This window comes from Trichosurus vulpecula, chromosome 1 (genome assembly GCF_011100635.1).
Source record: "Trichosurus vulpecula isolate mTriVul1 chromosome 1, mTriVul1.pri, whole genome shotgun sequence".
Lineage (NCBI taxonomy): Eukaryota > Metazoa > Chordata > Mammalia > Diprotodontia > Phalangeridae > Trichosurus > Trichosurus vulpecula.
Window position 1 is genome coordinate 415,160,374 of NC_050573.1, and position 8,717 is coordinate 415,169,090.

The window sequence follows — 8,717 nt, forward strand, 5'->3', positions numbered from 1 at the left end:
GAGAATTGAAAGAGTAAATGGTTTGTTTATGAATTTTTTGTGAGATTAAGGTCTTCAAAATGAGAATGACCATATTCAGGTGACTGACAATTGGGCAGGGTGATGGAGAAATGAACACATTTTCATCATTCTCAGCAGATCAAGATATTGTAAACCAATAGTCATCTTATGCCTGCGTGGGATAGACAGGTAGCTTCATCATGATATATATAATATAACACTTCAGTTTGTACTACACAAGCATCAACAATATTTCAGAGGATTATTAATGTCTTGAACAGTCTAAAAGTAGTTGTTGAATATTTTTAATAGCTTTCTACATGCAGAAAAATGGGATCCACACTTCAGGTTCAGTTTATTTTAGTGATAAAAATTTGATTGTTTTTATATTCAAACCAAATATTTTGCATGGCTTAGAATTATGTTTAGTTTTTATTGGTGGCCCATTGAAAAAAATTAAATCTATTTAAGTTTTCCTAAAATGAGAACTAAGTATAAAACATTTTAAACTCAAAAATTATTTTTAATGACATTATAAATTTCCAAAATTAATTCAAGCATTATCAAAAAAAAGTAATAAAATTTTGTATAGGCAAGAATTCCACTGGGACAAGCAAAATGTTCTTTAAGAAGATGCAGAGGAAGAAATTATCTAATCATAAAAAACAAGTAAACAAACAAAAATGGTATGTATTTTTTAAATGATAAGAATGCTATACAGTTTTTTTTAATAATTTTATTTGCTCTTGCCACCCATTCCCTTGGAGTGACTGCTTTATGAAGCAACCCTCCCTGCTATAAAAGTGGATTTTTGAATAGGCTCAGCTCCCAAGGATGTAAGAATTACCCCATAATTATAGTACTTGCAGAAATTTGCTAGACCATCAGTGCACTTTCCAGTTCATAATAGGCCTCTAAAATGAAATTATTTGGCTTCCTATCTCTAATTGTTATGCTTTTCAGTCTAATGAAATAAAATAAAAAATATCCTCATGGGATAGAAAGCTTCTTAGGAAACAGTATATTAGAAAGTTAGACTAAACTATTTGTAGAAAAAAAGGTAGAAGCTGATATCCCTCCTACCTAAGCTAGGGAGCAATTTGAGACACCTCTGGTGCATTCCAGAACTCCCGTTGGTCTTAATTAGAACAATTGAAAAGAACTGTTAATTTTGATCAGCTGGTGAAAAGCCCTGCTATTGCAGTCAGCCACTGCTAGTGAGTTCAACTTTCAAGTTCATAAGCTTGAGGGTTAGATTAAAAGGTGTTTTTTTTTTCTTCCTAGTAAATCATTAGCATGAATGTATCATTTCAAAATTAATACTTTATGATTGAGTTGTGCTTTACGGTTTCAAGGTTTCTCATTAAATGGCATACTGTATAGGAGTAATGGATTTCACTAGGGGGTAAGATATTTTCAGCTTTCATATTTAGTTGTTCCTAGAATATTTTAAACTATGGAAACCCCACCTTTATTGAGAGGAACATGGTAACTATTTTTATGTGACACAACTGCAGGATGATTTTTTTAAAAGTGACTGGAGAAAAAATAAAATGGCATATGTTACCGTGGATTCACATCTATCAGGCATTGACCTGACACTGATTTTTTTTTTCAAGAAACACTACTACATTGAAAGTAGGTTTTGTGTTGGCTATAGTACATACATTTAACAAGTATATAAGAGATTGCTACAGACCAATTCTTCAGAGAGGTAGTATGGTATAGTGTAAAAGTCTCTAAACTTTTTTTGATCATGCACTTATATCACAGTTTTGAAAAATTTCTACATACCTCAGATGTATATATATACATATATATATATAATTTACTAATTTATGAATTATATATACACATGTGACTATATTAGTAAATTTTGTACAATATAAAACCACAAATTTAAAAGGGGTAAAAAATGAAATATAAATATGAAAAATATGAAAAAGTGAAATTTGATTCTTGAGTTAATTAGGGCCCACTATAATTTAATGAGCAGGGAGGGAAGTAATGTACTTAGATTTGTGCTTCGGAAATGTTAATTTGGGTGAGGGCAGAGCCAAGATGGTGAAGTACAGGCAGCAACCCAACTGAACTCTCCTAACATTCCCACTCAAACTCATTGAAAATAACTCTTCAAATCAAATTTTGGAGTGACAGAGACAATAAAAGGTGAAAGTGAGACATTTTTCCAGCCTAAAACAACTTAAGAAGTTGGCAGGAGAGAACTCTATCACTGGGGTGGGGATCAGTCTGGAGTGGGTAACAGCACCAGGCTTTAGATAATGGTCATGACAGTTGTAGCAGCAGCTTCAAGAGCTCTCACTCCTGAAACAGTAAAGGGGTCAGAAAACGAGTCAGAAATAGATTATAGGGGACTCTTTGCTGGCACTGGTTGCAGCTGGCACTGATTAGAAACTCTATTGCCCTTAAGCAGTTCTGGGTCAAAGTTTCAGGGTAGAGAGGCACCTTTTTGGTCAGTCACAAGGGAGCAGGAGACCTGGTCACAGGCCCAGGACCAAGAGGAGCTCTAGCACTTGTGGCTCTAGATGAGCAAAGGCTTATCCTGGGTAAAGCCCATAATGGAGACCAAGAGGGCAGTGATCACACCACCTTGGAAACACCGAAAACTTGCAAACCCCCCAGAACTAGCTCTGTAAACAGCAGCACAGAAAAGCCTGAAACTTGGGACAGTGCCTCCCCAACCCCAGGTGAGCAGAGCCCAAATTTAACATAGAATTCAAAGTCAAAAAATAGGCTGGAAATGTTCTTCTTTAGTAGTTCCAGTCATGTTTGAAATTTTGTGACCCCTTTTGGGAATTTCTTGGCAAAGATACTAGCTAGAGTGGTTTGCCGTTTCCTTTTCCAGCTCATTTTACAGATGAGGAAACTAAGGCAAACAGGATTAAGTGACATACTTTGGGTCACACAGCTAGTAAATGTCTGATGCTGGATTTGAACTCAGGTCTTCCAAATTCCAGGCCCAGTGCTCTATCCACTGAGTCACCCAGCTGCCCTCTGGACAAACAATGAAATTGAACAGAAGAAGTTCCAAGAGTGACAAGGAAGACCAAGACAGAAACTTAAAAGAAGATAACAACGTTAAAACACTGTTCATAATGCCACCAACAGTGCATTAGTGTCTGGATTCTTCCACATATCCTCCAACACTGGTCATTTTCCTTTTAGGTCTTGTTTGTTAAATCAGAGTTGTTTTAACTTACATCTTTCTAATAATAATAATTAAAAGAACTTTTTTTTTTCATGGCTATTAATAGCTTTGATTTCTTTTTTCTGAAAACTGCCTGTTCTCATTCTTTGACTATTTATCAGTTGGGGAGTAGTTCTTATTTTTATAAATTTGATTCTGTTCCCTATATATTTGAGAAACGTGGCCTGTATTAGAAAAAACTTGCTTTTTTTTTTTTACATTACTTCATTTTCTATTGTACGTTTTAGCAGAATGTAGCTTCCCTGTTCATCTCTTTTAATCAGGCCTAGTTTTGCTTCTGCTTTGTCTGAAATCAGGATTGGTACCTGTCTTTTTAACTATGCTGAAGAATAATGGCTTCTACTCTCATAATGGCTGCCTGTTCTAGCACATCATTTTAACTCTGTGACTCTCTCTGTCTCAAGTGTTCTTCTGGTGAACAACATATTGTTGGATTCTGTTTTTGTTGTTGTTGTCCGAAATGCTTTGATATAACAAAGAGGAAGGGAATTAGTTTGTGTAGCCTCGTCTGGCACGGCGCTCCCTGGCACTTTCGAACTTCCAGCCCTTGGGTCGGACATGAGGTTTGATGTGGCTGTGAGGAGTGCCCGGTGCCTTCCCAAAATGCCTGTGTACCTCGGCTCTTCCGGGAACCAGACAGCAGGACAGGGCGCCGGCCCCTGGGCGAGCTCACGGCCTGCTGGTCAATGGTGAGGACCTTCCCACTAGCCTTGAGCATGCGATTACGGTTGTTGCTAGTAATACGAAGGGCACAGACCTTCAGCTTGCCAACATGCTGGATCCTCACATCATGTGTCACAGCCCCAACAAGCACCGCTGTCTTGTTTCCCCGGCCGGGCAGCTTCATTTTCCTGATCATGCCGAAAGTCGGGTTGGTTCTGTCCGCCAGGAAAAGGCAGAGCTTCACCCGCAACCGCAGGTAGGTGTCCTGGCTTTTGGGCTCCTTGCGCCGGGCTTTGCAGCCCTTGTTGTGGCAGATGTCGACTCCCATGCTGGTGCCCTATGGTCCCAACCAGGAAAGCTAGTTTCTGATTTCTAATCCGATCTGCAATCTTCTTCAGTTTTATGGGTGAGTTTCTGATGATATCCATCCTTTTTTTTTTCATTTTTATATTCTTCTGTTTACATAATGATAATTGGCATTCTCCTGCCTTGTAAAAATCCATTTAAATAATCTATATGAATGTATGTATAAAATGTAATATACATGCATATATATATATATTGTGTATATGTGTATTAAAGGTAGCTCTTAGTTTTATTTCTTAATTTAAATTTCTAATCTTTCACTTTCATTAATCTTACATTTTTAATTTCAGGATTTCTATTTTTTTCTATTTTTTAATTGTATGCCCAGTTTATTAATTTGTGTGTATGTAAAATCTTATTTGCGCATGGAACTTTATAAAAACTGTTGATGTATACTAGAAGATACACAAAGGCAGAAAATCCCAAATGTTAAAACACATTCTTATTGAGCATCATCAAATTGAAATATACATATATATTCAATAAACTATGTCAGAAGAAAATATTAACAATTAACTGCAGAAAATAGCTCAAATAATTAGTGGGTTAAAAATAAATAATAGCAATAGTATATAATTTCATTAAAGGCAATGACAATAAGATACCCTGTCAAACTTTTGGAAATGTAACCAAAGCTATCCTTAGAAGAAAATTTCTCTCTCTAAATACTTCCATCTCCCAAATTTTTAGTTTTATATGTCTTAAATGCTAAACAAAAACATGTACTATAATAAATATTGGTAGCATCCATAGCCTTAGGTTGACAATCAACCTGCATGTGGGCCAGGATGGCTAAGTCTCATGAAACTCTGAACCTCAGTAGGGGGAATCTCAGGCATGGTGGAAGGTAGGATGGATATCTGGACTAGCCCTGCTTTGCCTACAGTTCTTACTGAAAACAATATATATGGCAGGAAATACATAATATACTATCTATCTATACTCTACTGTCTACATAATATGCTATCTACATATTCTCTATATATACACACATATACATACACAAACACACACACATACATATACTTATACACACATACACAGCACATTATCTTGAAAAAGATCTGAAGATTGCTTGTGGAAATGAGGGTCTGAAGCTTGTGAGTTATTGTTAAATAGAACAGTGTCCTTCATTCTTGCTGCTTTTCATGGAAGAAATAACAGAAGAAAATGTGAAATTCATACTATGCTCAACGTGTTCTCTCATGGATCAATCACATTGGAACAAATCCACTTTTTCAAAACATGGGTTATAGCAGAACTGGATATGACATATATAACCTGTACATTTGTGAACATTTGTACATAAGCACATATAATATCCATATATTACATATAATATATGGTAATGCACATGCAGTAGTTGCATGTATGCATTTGTACATGTATGTATGCATATTCTATTTTTCTATCACCATTCAATAATCATAGAATTTATCATATCTACTTTTCTAATCTATTTATTTTCTTCTTTATTATTTATTTTTGGTTGACTTTGTCTGGGTCTGAAAAGATTATATTCAGGCTCCCCACTATTTTAGTCTTACTGTACATTTAATGTCCATTTCTCCCTATAACTTGCATAGCTTCTCTTTGAAGTATTTAGATACTATGTTATTTTTATCAAATATTTTAAATATTGAAATATATTTATTTTCTTTGATACATTTCCACATATGAATTTTCATCTTCTATCTCTTTTAATCAAGTATATTTTATATTTCCTTGTCTGGGATTATAATTCTTATTTTTGCTTTTTTGAATTGAGAGGAAAATTGATTTCTTATCGGATCATTATTATTTTATCTCTGAGTCTTTATATTTCAATCATTTCTTGTAAGAAACTTATTACTGTATTGTGCCTTATAATCCATCTGGCTATCCTTTTCCATTTTATGGTTTAGTTCATCCCATCCCTATTCACAGTTATGATAGTTAATTGTATATTTCCTTCCAACCTATTATTTTATAGTTCCTTTATACAGGGCAGAATTTGGAATTCCATTTCACTTCACTTTCTATTTGTAGCCATGCCAAGTTTCAACTCCAGGGAGCAAGAGGCACCGTACCCCCAGCTTCCTTTTTTGTTTTGATCTTCCTCCCTTAATTTGTAAGCTTCTCTAGTCAAGAGCTGGTTTTATTTTTCTTATTTGCATTCCCAGCACTTAGCACAGTGCCTAGCACAGAGTATATACTTAAATATTTATTGAACTGAAATATTGAGCTGCTATAGGGAGAAAGTGATTGAGTCAACAACAGAGATACAGTAGGGTAGCCTAGAAGCAGTGAGGGTCCAGTTGATGTTGTGTGACATAAATTTGTAGTGGACTCATTATAATGGTTGAGTGATTCTCCATTTTTATTCAGTAACATGAGCAAAAATGATGGTAGTTATCCAAGGCTGAAGTTTGGGAGGGAGTAATATGTTATGGGTGCTAGGAATTAAAGAGAGGAGGACAGTGCAGAGTTGAATTGGTTCAACAAGGAATCATGATGAGGAGAAGAGCAGTTAGTACAGGGGAGAGAGATGATGTCTGGGGCAGGGTGGAGAGAATTGAAGGGTCAAGGGATTAAAGGTAACAATGCAGGCGAAGAGCAGGAATTTGCAAGGGAATTCAGGAAGACGTGAAACGCCAGTTGGTTATAATCAGATAAAGGGATTTCAGAATTCTCCAGTGAAGAAATGATGCGTTTGACAGTGATGGCAAGAATTAGGGTATGATCATGTTTATTGCAGGTGAGGTGGCATGGAGAAGGTCATGGGAAATTGGGAGGTTGAGAAACCAATTATTTAGGGAATTTGAGAGAGAGTTAATATATGTTGAATTTTCTCATATAAGGGCAGGAGTTGGAGAGGAGAGAAAAAAATGTGGCATTTAAGTTCTAAGGCAATGTGTGTCTTCCTCACCTTAGAAATAGAATATAAACTCTTCATCATTATAAAGCCTCTTGAATTGCTCACCAGAATTTACCTTTTTAAAATTTTTTTCTTGTCTTAGTTTCTATTTAAAAGTTTCTACTCAGCTCTGATCTTTTTTTATCACAAATACTTAATGTCCTCTATTTCATTGAACATCCATTTTTCTTCTCCCTGTAAGTTCAAACTTGGTTTTGCTTGGAAAACTATTCTTGATAGCAAATCTATATCTTTTTACCTTTAGAATATGAATCATATTTAATGCTCTCTGGTTCTTTGTTGTAGTAGCAGCTAAATCTTATGTAATCCTAACTGAGGCTCCTGTCAAAGGAGCTAGGATTAAAACCAAGAATCATGTACCTAGAAAATTGAATGTAATCTATAAGGGAGGAAATTGATATTTAATGATGTAGAGGAATTTAATACATTCTTGAGAAAAAAGAGCTAAATAGAAAATTTGACTTTCAAGCAAAAGACTTAAGAGAAGTATGAAAAGGTAAACAGGAAAGAGAAATCATAAGGGACTTTATTAAAGTTGAACTGTTTACATTCCTATATGGAAAGATGATAATTGTAACTCATGAGACATTTCTCATTATTAGAGTAGTTGGAAGGAATATACATATATATATATATATACACATATACATATACACATATACATATATATAGACAGAGTGCACAGGGTGAGTTGAATATAAAGAGATGATATTTAAAAATAAAATTAAGGGATGAGAGAGGAATGTACTGGGAGAAGGAGAAAGGAAGAGGTAGAATGGGGTAAATTATCTCACATAATAGAGGCAAGAACTTATTCTTGCCTCTTTTACGGTGGAGGGGAAAAGAGGGGAGGTGAGAGTGAACCTTACTTTCATTGGAATTAGCTTAAGGAGGAAATAATACACACTCTAAATTGAGTATGGAAATCTGTCTTACCCTACAGGAAAGTAGGGGGGAAGGGGATAAGGGAGGGGGAGCGATAGAAAGGAGGACAAATTGGGGAGGACATAATCAGAAGCAAACCCTTTTGAGGAGGGACAAGGTGAAAGGAAACAACATGAATATTATGGAAGTCTTTTGCATTACTACACATATATAACCTATATCAAATTGCTTGCCTTTCAAGGAGGGTGGGGAGGGAGGCTGTAGGCTATCTTATCTGAGGTTTTGATTTCTCTTCCCTAGGTATTAAATTCTGTGATCTTCAGGACTCACAGTGGCAGCTCAGGCCTGGGAGCTTCACATTTCAGTGGGCAATTCGCATTCTGATCTTATGATGGAGAGATCGCTGAAGTAAATCTAGGGAATGGGAAAAAGAATAATTCATTTTAACAGAGTAGAGAAATTCTGTTAGATTCTAAAAAAAGAGGAAAGGGTAGGAGAGAGAGAAAGATGAGAGAGAGAGATGAAAGAGATAAGAGAGACAGAGAGAGAAATTGGTCAAATAAAGGGGAGAGGCCAGTTGATTAAGACTTTTAAATTGAAAAGCTTAGATTTAATATTTCAGGGAAAAGAGAGTCCCTATAGGTTGGTTCCTTAAAC

At 35.6% G+C, this 8,717-nt stretch overlaps 1 pseudogene; it reads right to left on the reverse strand.

Moving 5' to 3' along the window:
• Positions 1 to 3,718: 3,718 nt before the first annotated feature.
• Positions 3,719 to 4,220, reverse strand: LOC118834893 (annotated as a pseudogene).
• Between the last annotated feature and the right edge of the window lie 4,497 nt (positions 4,221 to 8,717).